The 19226-nt window shown below is 29.7% G+C and overlaps 1 protein-coding gene across 3 annotated transcripts in view; it reads left to right on the top strand.

Moving 5' to 3' along the window:
* The first annotated feature begins 2540 nt into the window (after positions 1-2540).
* The window catches only part of LOC113393030 (peroxidase), a 58921-nt gene continuing 42235 nt past the window's right edge, over positions 2541-19226 (top strand). For 2 of the 3 annotated variants that reach the window (XM_064216500.1, XM_064216499.1), the window contains exon 1: positions 2541-2690. The gene's annotated coding sequence lies outside the window, so the exon portion shown is untranslated. Of the gene's footprint in view, positions 2691-8482; positions 8613-19226 lie in introns of those variants that run through there. The other variant, XM_026629726.2, reaches the window with a different exon arrangement.

Here is a 19226-nt window from a genome sequence, read left to right as displayed (position 1 = left end):
TTGACTATGTATTTCTATCTGATGGTAAAATATATGATACATACATATACATACACATAGCTGTACATATATACTGGTATATAAGTATATTGTACAGCTATATTTACTTGACTTTTTTAATTTCTCGTCCTTTATCCAATTATGAGTTCCGACTAAGTGGACCGATTGATTACGTTGGTAATGGTGGTCTTTAATTTTCGTTCCTTTTTTATCTCAACGTTCGAAACTGATTAAACTTGCTAAGTTTGATACCGAGCTTGGCAGATTCAATAGTTTCCTTGCAGCTGCCACAGCGTGAATAAGTTTCTATAAATAACAACTGCACTAATTAGCTTATTAGTGAAATTAATACTCCGCAATTATTTATGTTATTAATCCATTGGCACCTTTGATGATATCAGGCAATAAAATATTCATTTTAAGATAAATTTCATTTTAAGGTTTTTTTTTTGAGCACGCTGTTTAATTAAATGCAAAGTTTAACGAAAGTTCGTTTAACATGGCATGCGGGTCTAACAGCAGTTCAAAAACTTTCCTTTTGAAACGAATTCATCCTAACGTAATATACATATATAGCGTTAGAAGTGAATATACTATGTACATTTTTATAGACACATGTTTAAACTGTGAAAATTTGTGAGTTTATAATATGTTCTTTACTCAATAAAGCTCGAACTCTGACTATTGTAACAAATTATAGCATACTGGCTGAAGTTGATTATGCCGTATAAGACTTGGGAATGTAAATTTACGTTAAGCAAATTAGAGGGCTACGGTTATTGTCTGCTGATTCGTTTAAAAGATGTACTCGTATGTATGAAGATTAATGTAAAATATGAAATTAATTAAAAATATATTTTAGGGACGAATAATCCCTAATCTTTTAAGATTCACTACTATTCGCTTCACTATTCACTGCCCTTTGTTATTAAGAGATATCACTCTCCTTTTGTCAATGAATCTACGGGTCGACAATAATTGAAATTTGGCATTGTTATAGAGTTGTAAGGATGTAATGACTATTATATAATTTAGAGTAAAATCTAATTCATAATTTGGACGGCGCAAAGTAGGAAACCTGATCAATTTTTTTTATGAGCTTGAGTGATATGTTGACGAGTGGTTCCGACATAGAGGTATTTTCTAATCTTAAATTGTATCCATTCATAGAGAGCACTCTATTCACTTACGCTCCTGTCAGTGTGTGAGTGCCACACAGCCGATTATGCAAAGATTATGCAGAGCTTGTTTTATATCTTTAACTATACTTTAACGGTATTGCTTAGAGCATGTGGTGACAAGTTTTTTTTTTTTTTACATATTTATTTTAGCATTAGAACTTGGTCATATAATTACTAAATGAGTATTAGATTTATTTTTCTCGTCTTATTTTCTAACGTATAAATACGAAACCCACTCCATGCGATTTCGGTTCGAACTCGGTCGCTATTTTTCGTATTATGTTCTATATAGAGTACAACTCTATATGTCTATCTATAAATCCAATGCAATGGGTATATGCATGTGTAATGTGTATGTGCCACTAAATTAATTTGCCAAATAATGTTATAGTACAAATATGACATATATATAAAAGTAAAAGATACATACTAATATAATAATAAAAAATGCACTCATTGCTTTATAGCAAGTTAAAACATTGGCACAATTCCAGTTTGGGTTAAGAAATCCTAAGTGGCCTCAGCAGCATTTTAGGGCACTACAATCTGAAATGGACAGGAATTTAATAAGCAACATTTTATTGCATTTGAGTCATAAAAAGAATTTATAGTTTTTTTTGAGTAAAGATTTGAATCACGTTGACACTTTGTTGTGTGTTAGGTATAATAAATTCCTACAACAAAAAAAAACTAAATAGCAATATTTCGTTTTTGTGTACTACGAAATTCGAAGCACAGAACCATTATATTTAGTAAGTATGTTTACCTAGCTAGTTAACTTCTTCTAGCCATAATTCGTAAGTACTTCTGCGAACTTTTCGATCAACTTTTATGATCATTGCGTTCGGTCGTTAGTCACCAGCTAATAAATTGGGGTTCGGGAGTGCCTTTACTTTACAAAGATTATAACTAAGTATACAAGATGCTTGTTATTTTACTGTTAAATTCTTAACTTATTCATGAGAAATTCAAAATGAAGTTATAAGTCATCATCAAAAGAAAAATATTATTATTAATGTCAATTCGAAAACGAGAGCTGGTACAAATTAGTTTTCATTACTAAAAAATACACTTTTTATATAGAAACGATTAAATTTAAAAACAAAGTAAGTATTTTCAAGATTCAAAAATGATAAAAATGTATTCAGGTTCTACCAACAAGTACCTTTTTATTTTAAATTTCAATTTATTTTATTTTAATGTAATAAAGAATTTGGAGTAATTATTTTTAATTGTTAAAGACACTATTATTAAAATTAGTTGAAATAAATGTCTCCATATTATATATTTTTTGAATTAACGAATTATTGTCAGATAAACTCGATCCCCGCTTGCTAGTATAAAATTGTATGTCCTACCTTCGCACGCCTTAGTTAGTACAAGGTGCGCGGGCGCAAGAATCGGCGTGTCAGCCACCGTCACGCTACTCGAAGTCATATTGGTTTTTACAATAATTTTTTGTTTAGTGCACAGTGTTTTTAAATGTTTATGAACAATAAATAGGCGAAGGTAAGCATTAAACCAAATTTAATAATAATTAATGACGATAATAAATAAAAATGTACAATTACATTTTGAATGTAACGGAAATGCATGTTCAAACCCATTAGTCGTTCTATTTTTTTCAACCACAATTCGAGTTTTATAATTTATATCACAGAAGATTGTTGCCCCTCATTTGTTTTTTTTATTTTTGAATAATAACTTTTACTTTAGTGAAATGATCGTAGTGGCGAAAGTAAAAAAAAACATTGATAAAATATTACATCTTTAAATCTCTATGTCATTTTTGAAAAAGGAAAAAAATATGTAAATTCTAATAATTTCAAAAGATTTATGTTAAATATAAAGTGTATATAATAAAATTATCAGTGTATTGAATATCCAATTTTATCAACCGACGCATAATTCAAATTTAAACACTAAATATTAGTCCAGGAAAAAATATTTATAGTTTTTTAATTCCTATATTTAACAATATATATACTTTAGTGAAGTGTTAATGGCTAGAAACCGTATTATAAAATTGAACATTATATAATTTCTTATATCAATAAAAACCGCCTTAGTGTAACTATTTCAAATTTTGTCAAACGTTACGCATGATACTCTCACTCGCATCTTATGTCACACGTGACATGATCCCGTTAAAATTAGTAACAGCAAACATCACGATTTCAACGTCTACACGAGGTTAATCCTTAAAACGGCATTTACATCACTATCGATGGTAAACAGTGATTGTTATTCTACATTAAGGTATTGGGCGCGTTATTGAAGTATTTCACGCAATCACCGACAATGATCATTCGGCGTTTGTGAGACAATCAGATTTACCTATTATTATGGGCCACAATGCCTTATTATTTACCAGTGTCGCACGTTTTTCCTCGACACGGTTACGGCTGATAGGAAACCAGTACTATGTTGTGAAATATTTCTGTTTAATGAATTATATCCATGGAATTCTAATTATTCATCATAATAAATAATTATAGCGATTTGAAGTTACTGGATCGCGTGTTTATCTAATAAGCACCGATATTAAAAAAATCAAAATAATTGTTTTCAATAACAGCCTCTTACCTCATTCCGGTAGTATTGGAAGCACTCGCTGTGATAATTAGAACTAACACTTAGAAAATTACGATTACAGTTAGTTATTAATTCGTTGAATGCAGCTCAATTACTTTAAAGATAATAATAAATGATCTACTTGGTTAGTCTAGTGAATATTTATAAGGCTGCAGCATCAGATTTTGAATCTCGCGTCGTATCTTTATCTTTACATAGTATAAAACAAAGTCGCTTTCTTTATCCCTATGTCCCTTTGTACGCTTAAATCTTTAAAACTACGCAACGGATTTTGATGCGGTTTTTTTTAATAGATAGAGTGATTCGATAGGAAGGTTTTTGTATATAATACATATATAATATAGTTAAGTAACACTGATAATTTTAAAAGTTTCTAATGTGATGTCGTAAATTTATAATTTTTTTGCGCTTATATTGTAAACGCTGGCTGAACCCTACTAGATAGATCAAAATAATGTACTACAGAATTGTACACCTCAAAAATGTCTATAAAAAAGTCCGCGATGGTATATGTGCATCTCTTAAAGATAACCCACAATAAACGTTTTTTATCGTTTACTTTTTACGAGAAATAATGGCTTATTTTCGAAGCGATTTTAAGCAATATAGCATTAATCCTTATCCAATTAGGTACCTTAAATAAATTGTGCATTCAATATAGATCAATATGGCCCTTTACAGCATGTAATTTAAATGAATATTTTCGAAGATATTACAGTTTTAAAACACAGGGACATAGCGGTTTGTATTTTCTAATGAGTGAAAATTGTACGTTGTACCTATTTGTTATCACTACATAGTATAATCTTAAATTGCTATGCTTAAATCTTTAAAACTATGCAAGAGATTTTGATGAGGTCATTTTTAATAGATAGAGTGATTTAAAGAGAATGATTTTGTATGTATAATACGTGGACAATATAGTAGATAAACACTGATAATTTTAGAGGTTTTTAATGTGATGTCGTAAAAAGACACATTTTTTGCGCATATATTGCAAACGCTGGCTGAACACTATGCGATAGATCAAAATAATGTACTACAGAGTTGTACACCTCAAAAATATCTACAAAAAAGTCCACGATGGTATGTGTCTATCTGTAAGTGATAACCCACAATAACCTTTTTTTGTTATTTATTTTTTACCACAAATATTGGCAAATTTTCGAAGCGATTTTAATCAATACAGCATTAATCCTTATCCAATGAAATACATTGTTGATTTAATATTGATCTATAATATTATTGGCCCTTTACAGCATATGATTTAAATGAATATATTCGAAGATATTACAGATTTAAAAATTGCGGAACGTAGCGTTTACGGTGGTGTACCGGCCGGCCGGGCCGGCGGGAGCGTGCTATAGGCGCGTCGGAGGCCGCGGTTCTACCTGTAGCACTTTGAATTTAGCAGCGATCGGACGCGGTTATTATCGGAGCTCTCTAGCGAGGGAAATAACAATCCATACTTCCATACTATATATTAATATTATAAATACGAAAGTAACTCTGTCTGTCTATCTCGCTTTCACGCCAAAACTACTGGACCGCTTTAAATGAAATTTGGTACACAAATAGTCTCGAGCCTGAGAAAGGACATAGGGAACTTTTTATTTGGAAAAAAGTGCTGTAAAGGGTTGAAAAGGGGGATGAAAGGTTGTGAGTTGTTGAAAGTATTGTCATGTTTAGAATTTTTAGAACTAGAAGCATAAAACTTATATTTAAGGCTGTACACTTATAAAATAACATATTATGACACCCACTCGGGAGGGAATTTTGGATATTCTATCCCTAAATGGGTGAAATAGGGGAACGTTCGTATGAAAATTTGTTAAGTTAGAACATGAAACTTTATTTTTGGGATACTGATTAAAAAGGCGTAGATACTTATTTAAGTGTTTCTGCATATTCTACCCCTACGGGGATGATATAAGGGTTGAAAGTTTGTATTGAAGTCCGTCATTTTTAAGATAGAAACATGAAACTTTATTTTTGGGATACTGATCAAAAATGAGTAGATACGTATTTAAGCGTTTCTAAATAATCTACCATTAAGAGGGTGAAATAAGGGTCGAAAGTTTTTATGGGAGTCAGCCATTTTTTAAGTAACAAACATGAACCTTTTTTTTTGGGATACTGATTAAAAATGAGTAAATACGTATTTAAGTGTTTTTTGATATTCTACCACTAAGGGAATGAAATAAGGGTTGTAAGTTTTTATGGAAGTCGTCATTTTTTAAGCTAAAAATATGAAACTTTATTTTTGGGATACTGATTAAAAATATTTATATACCTATTTAAGTGTTTCTAGATATTCTACCTCTATGGGGTTTAATAGGGGTAGGACATTTTTTATATAGGTTAGTCTGGAAATCCGTCATTTTTTAAGTTAGAAGCATGAAACTTTATTTATGGGCTACTGATTAAAAATGAGTAGAACCGTATTTAAGCGTTTCTTGATATTCTACCTCTGAGGGGGGTGAAATAAGGGATGAAAGTTTTTATGGAAGTCCGTCATTTTTTAAATTAAATACAAAAAACTGTTTTTGGGATACTGATTAAAAATGAGTAGATACGTATTAAAGCGTTTCTGGATATTTTACGCCTAAGGGGAGAAATAGGGTTAACATTCTGTAGTCTGTAATTTTTGAAGTTAGAAGCATGAAACTTTATTTTTGTGCCATTGATTAAAAATTAGTTGACACGTATTTAAGCGTTTCTGGATATTTTACGACCAAACGGGAGAAATAGAGTTTGACATTTCGTATATAGGATAGTTTGGAAGATCGTCATTTTTGAAGTTAGAAGCATGAAACTTTATTTTGAGCTACTGATTAAAAATGAGTAGATACGTATTTAAGCGTTTCTTGATATTTTAGGCCTAAAGGGCAAAATAGGTGTTAACATTTCGTATTCAGGTTAGTCTGGAAGTCTGTCATTTTGATTTAAAAGGTTGTCTGCTGTCATGTCGAGTTAGAATGTCGAAATTTTATTTTTAGGCTACCGATTAAATATGAGTTGATTCGCATTTAAGCGTTTCTGGATATTCTACCCTAAGGGCTGAAATACACACCAATGTGGTATACAAAGAGGACTTACATTAACGTAATACTTTAAGTTAATTTGTAAATATATTAATATTCTACGCAGGCAAAGCCGCGGGTAACAGCTAGTATCTTTATATAGTTGAGAAAGTAACTTATTGAACTTTAAGCGTCTTTTCCTTTTATATAAAATCTTGTTGTTTTTTCCTACAACAGCTTGAAAAAAACGACTTAATTCATTCAAAATGTTTTCATAGAACAGATAAACTTATAACAATATATATTTTATATATTTTATAGTAATCATTTTTATACATTTACAGTTTTTTTATGAAACGTAAGAATTATAAACAACATGTCATTTTAGTTATGAGTTTAATTTCGTTTATTATTATCATATTATAATATGTACGACAGAATTTCACTTACTCTCCTTTTCTGCAAGAGACATTTGCCAGTAATAGAGCATTTACCTACAGACTGTTATATTATATATCAGTATTTCCAAATATGTATATATTATATATGTTTTAAATTAATTAAAGTGTTAGACTTAAATCTAATAAAAGTATCCTAATAGACAGATTAAAAACTCTTGTAGGCTCAATTACAATAACAATAAAATTTACGATGTAATAATGTAAATTTTGTGCAATAAACTTTTATTATCATATAAGTAAGAATTCGATAATCATGGAAATAAAAACAATTGCAATACTTAAAATTATTTAGATCATATCCATAAAAAAATATTTATAGATTTGTAAAATAAGTTATAAATAGCGTGTTACGTTTGATTGAATTAAACACGTTTTCATAATAACTGTATATAATAGGTCTTATGCAAAATAAACCGTGGTTTATATTGATTTAAATAATTATGAAATGTAACGATCGCGTAAAATCGTTTATCGATCAGTTTATTTGTGAGGTAAGGTAGAAAGTTTATATACTGTAATGGCCATACAACCAACCTAAGGCTGACATTCATGGGGTACAAGGTAATTTAGCGCATTCGTGTATGACGTAATATTACTCTGATAAAGTTTTATATTTATATTTGCTTTAAATTATTTTATAAAATCAGGTTACTTTTATAACTATTAAAATGCGTAGACTTTGATATAAAATTAGATTATCGGATATAACGCAATGCACTTAATTTTTATTACGTTTAACTAAAATACTTTACAAGTTAATATGTTTTATTCATTTATTTTAAAATCCATACAGACTCATCTTTTTATAGTTCATTTCCAATGTCTTTTATAAGTAAGTCTTATGAGTTTTGGCAATGCTATTCGATGGACTATTATCCTAAGCGATAAACATACGACATGACAAGCAATATGGCTACGGGGAATCATATTGATATTTATCTTTACGACTTTAAGTATTTCCCTGTCGATAATATATTGTAATACTGAGTTTAGGGTTCTAGTGAGTGGGGGTTTAAAATTTACAATACTGAGCATTATATGTCTGTTCCAAACAATATATTCTTATTAATTAACGAGACAAGAAAAATATTCATGACATTAATGAATAATTATGTAACAGTTTAATTATACACTATTATATTTTAATAAAATAATGTATGTTTGTTTTATTACGGTTTCATTACGTCAATTAGGTAAATGAACTCGATATAAAAATATCTGGCAAGGTGCGCGGACGCAAGAATCGGCGTGTCAGCCACCGCCACGCTACTCGAAGTCATATTGGTTTTTACAATATTTTTTTGTTTAGTGCACAGTGTTTTTAAATATTTATGAATAATAAATAGGCGAAGGTAAGCATTAAACCAAATTTAATAATAATTAATGACGATAATAAATAAAAATGTAATTATACATTTTGAATGTAACGGAAATGCATGTTCAAACCCATTAATCGTTCTATTTTTTTCAACCACATAGGAGATTCTGAACAATAGCCTGTAATTTAAAAGTTTTAAGTGACTACGTCCTTGTGTCTCCTGCGGAAGTCAATAAAGATACATTAAAATAACAACAAGAATATTCTATTAAATGTTTTGTGTCTATTATTCTCATAATAGAAGATAAAGGAAAATAAGAACTTTAAATAAACAGGTACCCAGAAAATGATTGAAAAAAAAAAACGGAATCTTAATAATTCGCGGGCTGTATGGATATATTATCTATGGCCTTCAAACAAACGCGATCTGATCAAAAACTCAGGAAGTTGAGCACTTATAATCTCATTGATCTCATGGTGTCAATTTTGATATATTACTTACTGTTACTATATTTTATTCAACACGGCCATATGACTCTTGGTATTTTAAGTCATGTCAAAACAAACTACTACAGTTGTTTATTTACAGTGAGTATAATTAATCGAGGTAGTAGGTACTTGTACCGTGTTTTCAGTTCCTTCTATAAAACGGAACAATTCAAACGCTTAAGAATTCAAGAATGAAACAGTGCCAACTGCTGGCCTTATGCATTTTTAATTCATTCACACAACACTAACAATCACGTGTACAAATCTATGCGCGTACTCTTAACGACGCATTTGTTTCATTCTTAAAAAATAAAAATAAAACCTTTTTAGTTACGATATCCTGAGGTCCGAGGTTAAAATCCAGATGGCGCCTAGTAAGAAAATTTGAAATTTTGTTTCAGAAAATTCTCAGTAATAGGTAGCCTTTAGAATTAAATATGTATGAAGGCAGAGTTGATACTCTCGTGCAAGCACGTATAGATCGTGAATCCAGCGTCTGAACTAGTTCTAATCGTGCGTATAACCATCGGATTATTAGAATGAGGTAACAGAGAATGTTACTTCGTTTTGCGCACTCTTTTACTCATATCACTAAACCCAGTTAAAATATAATCGAACATCATTACTCAAGGCATTGATAGTATTATCTGTAAGAAGAATTAGGAATTAGAAATGCAGAAATGCACGGCGAGAACATAAAACCTTCCCATTAGTAATAAAAGGGTACATTAGCAGGAGGTAGTACAGTTGTGCAAGTCGTGTCTTTTATAGTTTACTGTAGACAATAGTACACGCTCCGAAGGCACATTTGGTTCTTCTGGAAGCTATTTCAGTCTGTGGCAATACGCTTTCTGACTTAATCACGTTACCAATCTCGAGCGTAAGATGTGTGTGATTCTTTAATCTCATACTCGAACTGCCTCATTTTATCGTGTTCTATGAATGTAAATCAAGTAACCAATTGTGTTATATATTTAACGATTCATAGATTTGGATATGGGAAAGATAACTAAATAGAATAATTAGACTTTAAAATACTGTTAAAGGAATGAATCTGAACTTTCTTTAAAGCGTGTTTACCAGTTTATTCGCAAACTAAAATTAAATTTTTAGTTATACTTGGCTTCACGATTCTTTTTTCGTCTTATATCTTTATATAGTTGAGAAAGTAACTCATTGAACTTTAAGCGTCTTTTCCTTTTATATAATATCTTGTTTTTTTTCCTACAACAGCTTGAAAAAAAACGACTTAATTCATTCAAAATGTTATTATAGAATAGATAAACTTATAACAATATATATTTTACTAGGTGTTACCCGCAGCTTTGCCCGCGTAAAAAATGAATATGTTTACAAATTAACTTAAAATATTATGTTAATGTAAGACCACTTTGTATTTTTTGGTCTGTATTTCAGCCCTTAGAGTAGAATATTCAGAAACGCTTAAATACGTATCAACTCATTTGTAATCAGTCGCCCAAAAATAAAATTTCCTGCTTCTAACTTAAAAAATGACGGACTTCCAGACTAACCTATATGCGGAATGTTAATCCAATTTCCCTCCTTAGAAATGACAGACTTCCAGACTAGCCTGTATACGGAATGTTAACCCAATTTCCCTCCTTAGGCGTAAAATATCCAGAAACGACATTTTTAATCGGTAGCCCGGATGACGGACTCCCATACTAATCTATATAAGAAATGTCAACCCCTATTAAACCCCTTAAAGGTAGAATATCTAGAAACCGTTAAATACGTATTTAATCATTTTTAATCAGTATCCCAAAAATAAAGTTTCATGTTTTTAACTTAAAAAATTACGGACTTCCATAAAACTTTCAACCCTTATTTCAGCCCCTTTGTGGTAAAATATAAAAAAACGCTTAAATTAGTATTTACTCATTTTTAATCAGTATCGCAAAAATAAAGTTACACGTTTTAAGTTAAAAAATGACTGACTCCCATAAAAACTTTCAACCCTTATTTCACCCCCTTAATGGTAGATTATCTAGAAACACTGAAATACATATCTAATCATTTTTAATCAGTATCAATAAAATAAAGATTCATGTTTCTTCCAGACTTCCAGACTAATCTATATAAGAAAAGTCAACCCCTATTAAACCCCTTAGAGGTATAATATCTAGAAACACTTAAATCCGGTAGCCTGGATGACGAACTTCCAGACTAATCTATATAAGAAATGTCAACCCCTATTAAACCCCTTAAAGGTAGAATATCTAGAAACCCTTAAATAAGTATTTAATCATTTTTAATCAGTATCCCATAAATAAAGTTTCATATTTTTGTCTTAAAAAATGACAACTTCCATAAAAACTTTCAACCCTTATTTCACCCCCTTAGTGGTAGTATATAAAAAAATACTTAAATACATATTTACTCATTTATAATAATCAGTATCTCAAAAAAAAAATTCATGTTTTTAACTTAAAAAATGACTAACTCCCATAAAAACTTTCAACTCTTATTTCACCCCCTTAGTGGTAGAATATCAAAAAACACTTAAATACGTATTTACTCATTTATAATTAGTATTCCAATGCAAGGTGGGGGGGTGTGTGGGACTCCCCGGAGCCCTGGACGCCGAGTGCGCCCAGGTACGCCGGGTTTACCTACTAAAAAACCAGCGGTATCCTCTCCGTCTTTTGGCGGGCGCCACGGGATCGCTTGCGCATGCTACCGTGACGCCCTGACGGTCGGCCCGCCTATGCGGGCCTCCAACACCTAGAGGGGGTTCTCGGGGTAAGCTTTCAACCCCTATTTCACCCCTTTAGGAGTAGAATTTCCAAAATTCCCTCCGTAGTGGGTGTCATGATATGTTAGTTTATAAGTGTACAGCCTAAAATATAAGTTTTATGCTTCTAGTTCTAAAAATTCTAAAAATGACAATAATTTCAAGAACGAACAACCTTTCATCCCCCTTTTCAACCCTTTACAGCAGCTTTTTTCCAAATAAAAAGTAGCCTATGTCCTTTCTCAGGTTCTAAAATATTTGTGTACCAAATTTCATTTAAATCGGTCTAGTAGTTTTGGCGTGAAAGCGAGATAGACAGACAGACAGTTACTTTCGCATTTATAATATTAGTATGGATTTATTTTGTAGTAATCATTTTTATACATTTTGAGTTTTTTTATGAAACGTAAGAATTATAAACAACATGACATTTTAGTTATGAGTTTAATTTCGTTTGTTATTATAATATTATAATATGTACGACAGAATTTCTAGAAAAATATGTCATGTCACTTACTCTCCTTTTCTGCAAGAGACATTTGCCAGTAATAGAGCATTTACCTACAGACTGTTATATTATATATCAGTATTTTCAAATATGTATATATTATATATGTTTTAAATTAATTAAAGTGTTAGACTTAAATCTAATAGGCTCAATTACAATAACAATAAAATTTACGTTGTAATAATGTAAATTTTATAATGCTCGTGCAATAAACTTTTATTATCATATAAGTAAGAATTCGATAATCATGGAAATAAAAACAATTGCAATACTTAAAATTATATAGATCATATCCATAAAAAAATATTTATAGATCATCGGATATAACGCAATGCACTTAATTTTAATTACTTTTAACAAAAATACTTTAAAAGTTAATATGTTTTATTAATTTATTTTAAAATCCATACAGATTCATCTTTTTATAGTTCATTTCCAATGTCTTTTATAAGTAAGTCTTATGAGTTTTGGGAATACTATTCGATGGACTATTATCCTAAGCGATAAACATACGACATGACAAGCAATATGACTACGGGGAATCATATTGATATTTATCTTTACGACTTTAAGTATTTCCCTGTCGATAATATATTGTATGTTGTATTACTGAGTTTAGGGTTCTCGTGAGTGGGGGTTAAAATTTACAATACTGAGCAATATATGTCTGTTCCAAACAATATATTATTATTAATTAACGAGTCAAGAAAAATACTCATGACATCAATGAATAATTATGTAACAGTTTAATTATACACTATTATATTTTAATAAAACAATGTATGTTTGCTTTATTGCGGTTGCATTACGTCAATTAGGTAAATTAACTCGATATAAAAATATAAAAGATGCAGAACGATCACCTAAATTTTACTTTCAATAAATGTATATAATAATTTAAATAGTTTTTTTTTAATAAGATGTAAATAATGCATATTCCGAAGAAATATTAGAACTAGTCAAATTGTTATCTAAAATGCAATTGTAAGAGCCAGATTAGAGTCTCTTTTCGCTAAAACGATTAAATATCTTATGTGATCTCGTGATTCAAAATTCATGAAAATCCTTTATTAAATTGTATAACACTATAATTTCTCACGAGTTTCACAACTACCCGATCCACCTGTTTTTATTCCTTAACTATAAAATTTATACCCGTGAAAACATTAACGTACAAGCTTTATTTCAGATACTTTACACTTTCCCGGATACGAAAAGGATCTTTTTTATAGCATCCTTTTTGTTATATAACTGTGTATAGGCAATTATTCCTTCATCATTATGACCTTTGTAATAAAACTTTATTCACTTACAGTTAGTGATAGGCAGAACTCACAAGAGATTGATAGAATTTTCAGTTTGCATCTACATCAGCGATTTCCACTGTTCATAGAAATCAGTCAATGTTTACTGTGTTGTACGACAGTCTGAAAAAAAATAAAAAAATATCACGAATATACTGACCTATACAATAATAATAAATGCTTTTCATTCGAAATTGCATAAAGTCTGAACGAATCCCATAAACGAAACTTACTACTATTGTGTTGCTAACACCCGTTCGTGATAATAGTTTCTGTAACCCATAACATATATCACCAAAGATATGAATTGCGAACAGTGCGAACATAGAAATTGCTAACTAATCGATGTGTTTTATTTTCACTATCAATGAAAGTAAAATGCCTGTCTACTTATTTCTAATGCAATAAAAGTAAATAAATGTATAAACATTATTGAAAAAAATGTATTTCATAAGCAATCATTTTCTAAATTATAAAATAATTTAAATCAGTAATTATATTTTTATCATTCAATGTTGCAAAAATAATTGCCTTGCGAAAACTTCAAGCAAAATAACTAAGAAATAAATCTAACAGACATTCTCGATTCAATATTAATAAGCCAATATTTAATTATTAATTTATTAACTAATATATTTACATTTAACAAATTTATTTATAAAAAATAATAATATTTAAAAGCATAAGAGGGTGTATAAAAACCATTACACGATATAAAAATAATTGAAATTTAATAACTGAGTAAGTAAATAACATTTAGATGAATACATTTAATAATAATGAAACGCAGCTGTTATGTTACATTCAACTTCATGTGTAGTTACTTTTGTATAATGAAGTCCGCCTGTAGTGACAACGAGAATGTGAATTACTTTACCATTCATAATCGCAACTCCGACACTGTGGGTACATAAAATTTAATATTGAAACTTATAATAAACTAAAAACACTAATATTTTCTAAGTAAATCAAAAGTTGAATGCATATGATTTATACATTAGCATTAAACAGTCCGTAGTATTCATAACTATTCTATTAAGGTATTTGCAACTATTTAGTTTAGCTTAGCCAAATGTAATTAGTTAAATTTAATTAGAGGAGAGAGATTGAGATGCTAAGGTAAGGTGTAGAAGATACTACGAGATGCTATTGGCCCTGACCGTTAAAACAAAATAAAAAAGAAACGGGAAGCAGAGACGGTACTATAGTGCAGATAGACGGAAGTCCTATAGATAGATCATTGGACTATTAATCTCAAAGCGGGTGCTTCTCATAACGATTAAATATAAAAAAAAATTGAATAAAAATAAATTTAAAATAGGATCATACGACAATGAATACGTATTTAAAAAGTCCGCAGTCGGCTGGATCAACAAATAATTATTTGTATTACAGTTGTAAGTAATTTATATCAATTAGGACTTTTTTAATATTAAAATATCTCTACTGGAGTTTTTCTTGTTTTTTCTCGGTAAAATCAACATTCAAAAGATAACGATTAACGATTAAAAAATTCAAAATTGACTGATTGATTTTATTTGTCAACAGTAGGTTCTGCTGAGGCGAACCGGCAAGGAACTCAGTTATACTTTTCGCCACGAAATAAATTAATACATATAATAAACGGTTGGACGTCAGGTGTTACGCGTAATAAGTTAAATCTTAATTCCTCCGTTGAGGTTCAAGCTTGCTTCGTACCAAAATTCATCAAATTCGTTTCAGTGGTTTGGCCGTGAAAGAGCAACAAAGAGTTATTCTCACATTTATAATATTAGTTATGCAATTAATTTTTCATCGAAAACTAAACTTTTCATTGTGTATTTTTATATACACCTATACGTTTATGCATCTATCTCAGGATCTTATTTTAGTCTCTAATACTGAAACACCTGTGGCTCGATGCATAACGTTAATAGCCTAAATCCAGGCTCACAATTTAATTACAGCTTGTTTAAATATACAACATAATCTTCAACGTTGTTTAAAATATTAAAAATATCTAAAAACATAAATAATATTTATATATGTATGTAGGTATCTAAAGTAATATTATAAAGAAGTCAAATTTGTTTGTTTGTATGTAGCGAGTAATCTTCGAAACTAATAATCCAATTTAAAAAATGTTTCTACTGCTATAAAGGTATTTTACTCCTAAGTGCTATATAATATAAATTATATTTAAATATAATATCATATAATTTTCTTTATTAAATTGTACAGGTGAGAAGCGCCCGGCGGATTGCTAGTATAATTATTTAAAGGCGTTTTTTTATTAATTTCGTAGGTTATACAGTATATGTTAATTTATGTCAAACTTTATTATTTATTTTTCCTAGATGAGATCGCTCTCTTAATTAAGCCACCTCTTGTACATCTTCCAAGTCTGTTCTCTATGTTTAAGATTACATAGGTCTACAGTAAATAGTAAATAGTATAATTAATATAAATTTATCATGCATTTGTATTTTACTTATTATTGTGATATTGTAATAGCATTTTATCTCACATTACAATCGTTTGTACGTAGCATAAAACCATTGTAATATAAGAAATTTTGATTCTAAGAAATTAATTATACGTATAATGTACAATTTAATTCATTTACTCGTAACTTGAATGACGCCTATCTACAATATTGCCATCGAGTTAATTGCGGAGCATGCTCTAGTTAACTGCAAACTTCTAGACGAGATACACCTCCTCCACGTGTAAAAGACAGCTTCTAATTCGGTTTTACTCAACTGACCTTGTTTCACTCAACATTTGTCACGTGTTCGTGTAATAACTGTTACGGTTTTGTAATAATAAAAGCACGCATTGATCTACTAGCACATAACTGACAGCAATGATGACGTAACTTAAGATATCAATATGACTTTGATTGCGATTAATATATAACGCTTGTGGCATATTTGTCAGTCTGCCTACCGAATGTAAATAATTAAAAATAAAAGTTTCAAAATATAAATTTGGTAACTTACACCAGCATCGATAGTGCGATATTTTCGGTCTGCTTTTGGTTCCGTTAAATTTGTACATTCAGTTTTTTTTTTTATTTTTTTTTTGATTCGAATGGAACATTATAGTATATATTACATACAAATAACTGTATATATATTTGTTACAGTTTATCTATGTTAATTACAGCACGCAAGAACAATGTCATGTAATTTGTATGTAGTACGTATGCCGGACATAAGCTATTATAGTAGATATATTTCTATATTTGGAAAATCGCCGGACTTGACTTTGTTTTTACAAACGCTAGGATATCTAAAACAATATTGTGATTAAATGATACGACATATCGGTTAACGGTAACATAATCGGCTGTTTATAACGTATCCTACAAATAAACAACATACTTATATATATAAATTTTGATAAGTACTAAAATTCAATAATAATTTACTTGAAAAATAAGTAAAATCTTGAATAATAGGTAACTTAAGCTCGATACAATTACACAGTAATAATCATAATATATAACCTTCACTCATTATGATTACGGGACAAATACTTACGGAAATATTACGAGTTGTTTGTAAGAACGCTTACAATATTTTATAACATTAAACTGATACCGTGTTACAGAGCAATGAGTCAAAATGATCACCAAAAATGTAAACGATCCGTCGCGTTATCCGATTAAAATTCATATTTCTTAATATTATTTTATTAAAATATTGTTGATTTTTTTATCTTTTATTTATATAGAAAAATCTTTAAGAAAAATAAGAAACCAAAGTCAAGAGTTATTATCTAATGAACGGTAAAAATAAAAAGGTATTTAAAATAATCCATACAACGTTGTTACGTGCGAAATTTGTTAAAAACTTAAACCTATTAAAGAGTACGGTTTGACATATTTAAAATATGTTTGTAGGGATTAACATGATTAGTTTTAAGCAACATTTTATAATATAATATAATTAATCACATTTGATTATTATTTAACGGTTTTCATTTTTCCTATCGAGAACAGATAAAATTGACATTATAATTTATTAATTTTGTTGAACCAGAGACATTACTCAAACTATATATTAATTTCCAATATATTATTAATGTTTTTTATATGTTCTAACCTCAAAAGGTTATATCATCTTTTCATTATTATTCAAGAAGTTTTACGATGGTACCGAATATTAGTTTGTTTTAAAATAACATATTGAGTATTTTCGAGAATGAAAATGAATATTATAGATAATATTTGCATAAGTTAATTGGGAAATAATTTATTTAATACATACCCTACTTAATATCAAAGATAATTTCAAATAATAATTAAGTTAACAATCTATACTTATAGCATTATTTGTCCTGGCTGATAATGTTTGATCTCTACGATCCACACACAGCCAGAACTACTGCCGTAAATAAGCCGTTAATAACCACTAAGAAAATGTTATTCATACAAAGTTTAAATGATATTTAAACTTTGTATGAATGTCCGGAGTCGCGACCGGTAGCTAGTCGCTGAAAATTAACACGTTAAATAATTAATTTTATTAATGGGAAGTAATAATGTTCAAATAATATTTATTATCATATAGAGACTAATTTTAATAGCTTAATGAATGCAATAATATTTTTTATAAGATATATATACATACATTACAATAAATAAATCAAATTAAATGGTAGTAATTATAAAATCATGTTACCAAGCGCTTAACTACATAAGCTTTTAAATAATATAACAGTATATAAACTAAAGCATTAGAAGTTATTGGTTCGGTATGTTAGTGGGAAATATTGGTTATATATAAAGTCAATAATCTTAATCGACTGAGCAGCCCAAATAGTGAAATACATTACCTTAACTGGTAGCAGCACACAGTTTCTCAATACACGAACCTTGATAATTTATTAGGTATAGGCTAAATGAAATCAGTTGATAATATAATTATATACATTCCATTAACATACATTACATCACCGTATTAACTTCTTTAACAATTTCAAAACTTGTTATTATTACTTAAGCGAAAGCAAATTTGTAATATTGTAGAAAATTTAACTAAAATCTTCTGAGAATTTATGTCATCATGCAACATTTTGTACATCAACAGGAAAACGTATGTTCGTACGATATTTTACCTTATAAGTACGAAAAGTATTACCCTTTTAAATTCTTACACAAAAGTATATTTAATGACAGACTATTAAAGAATAATTACCATGTATAAGGGAACAATTTAATTATTGCCAGTGCCAAAAAATTAAATTAAATTATTTCATTCAGAGAGTTTTACAAGTGGTTCTGAATCGTCATCCACTATTTAATAAAGACTTTTATAAAGAAGTTCTACCAAGATGTGATGTTAGTAGTATCGCTGTTCCGGTTTCAAGGGGAGCCAGTGTAACTGCAAGCACAAGAGGCATAACATCTTAGCTGCCAAAGTGGCTAGCTGACCAATAGAAGGTGGCTACTTACCATCAGACAGCCCATTTGCCGCCCGACTCATTATCATCATAATCAGCCTGTATTAGTCCACTGCTGGACATAGGCCTCCCCCAAGAAGCGCCACTAAGCCCGATCTTCGGCCCTTCTCATCCACCAGCCCGACTGTAAAACAAAAAAACTAC

Source organism: Vanessa tameamea, chromosome 12, assembly GCF_037043105.1.
Source record: "Vanessa tameamea isolate UH-Manoa-2023 chromosome 12, ilVanTame1 primary haplotype, whole genome shotgun sequence".
Classification (NCBI taxonomy): Eukaryota; Metazoa; Arthropoda; class Insecta; order Lepidoptera; family Nymphalidae; genus Vanessa; species Vanessa tameamea.
Note: the sequence above shows the minus strand (reverse complement) of the source record. Positions and strands in the feature narration are given on the sequence as shown.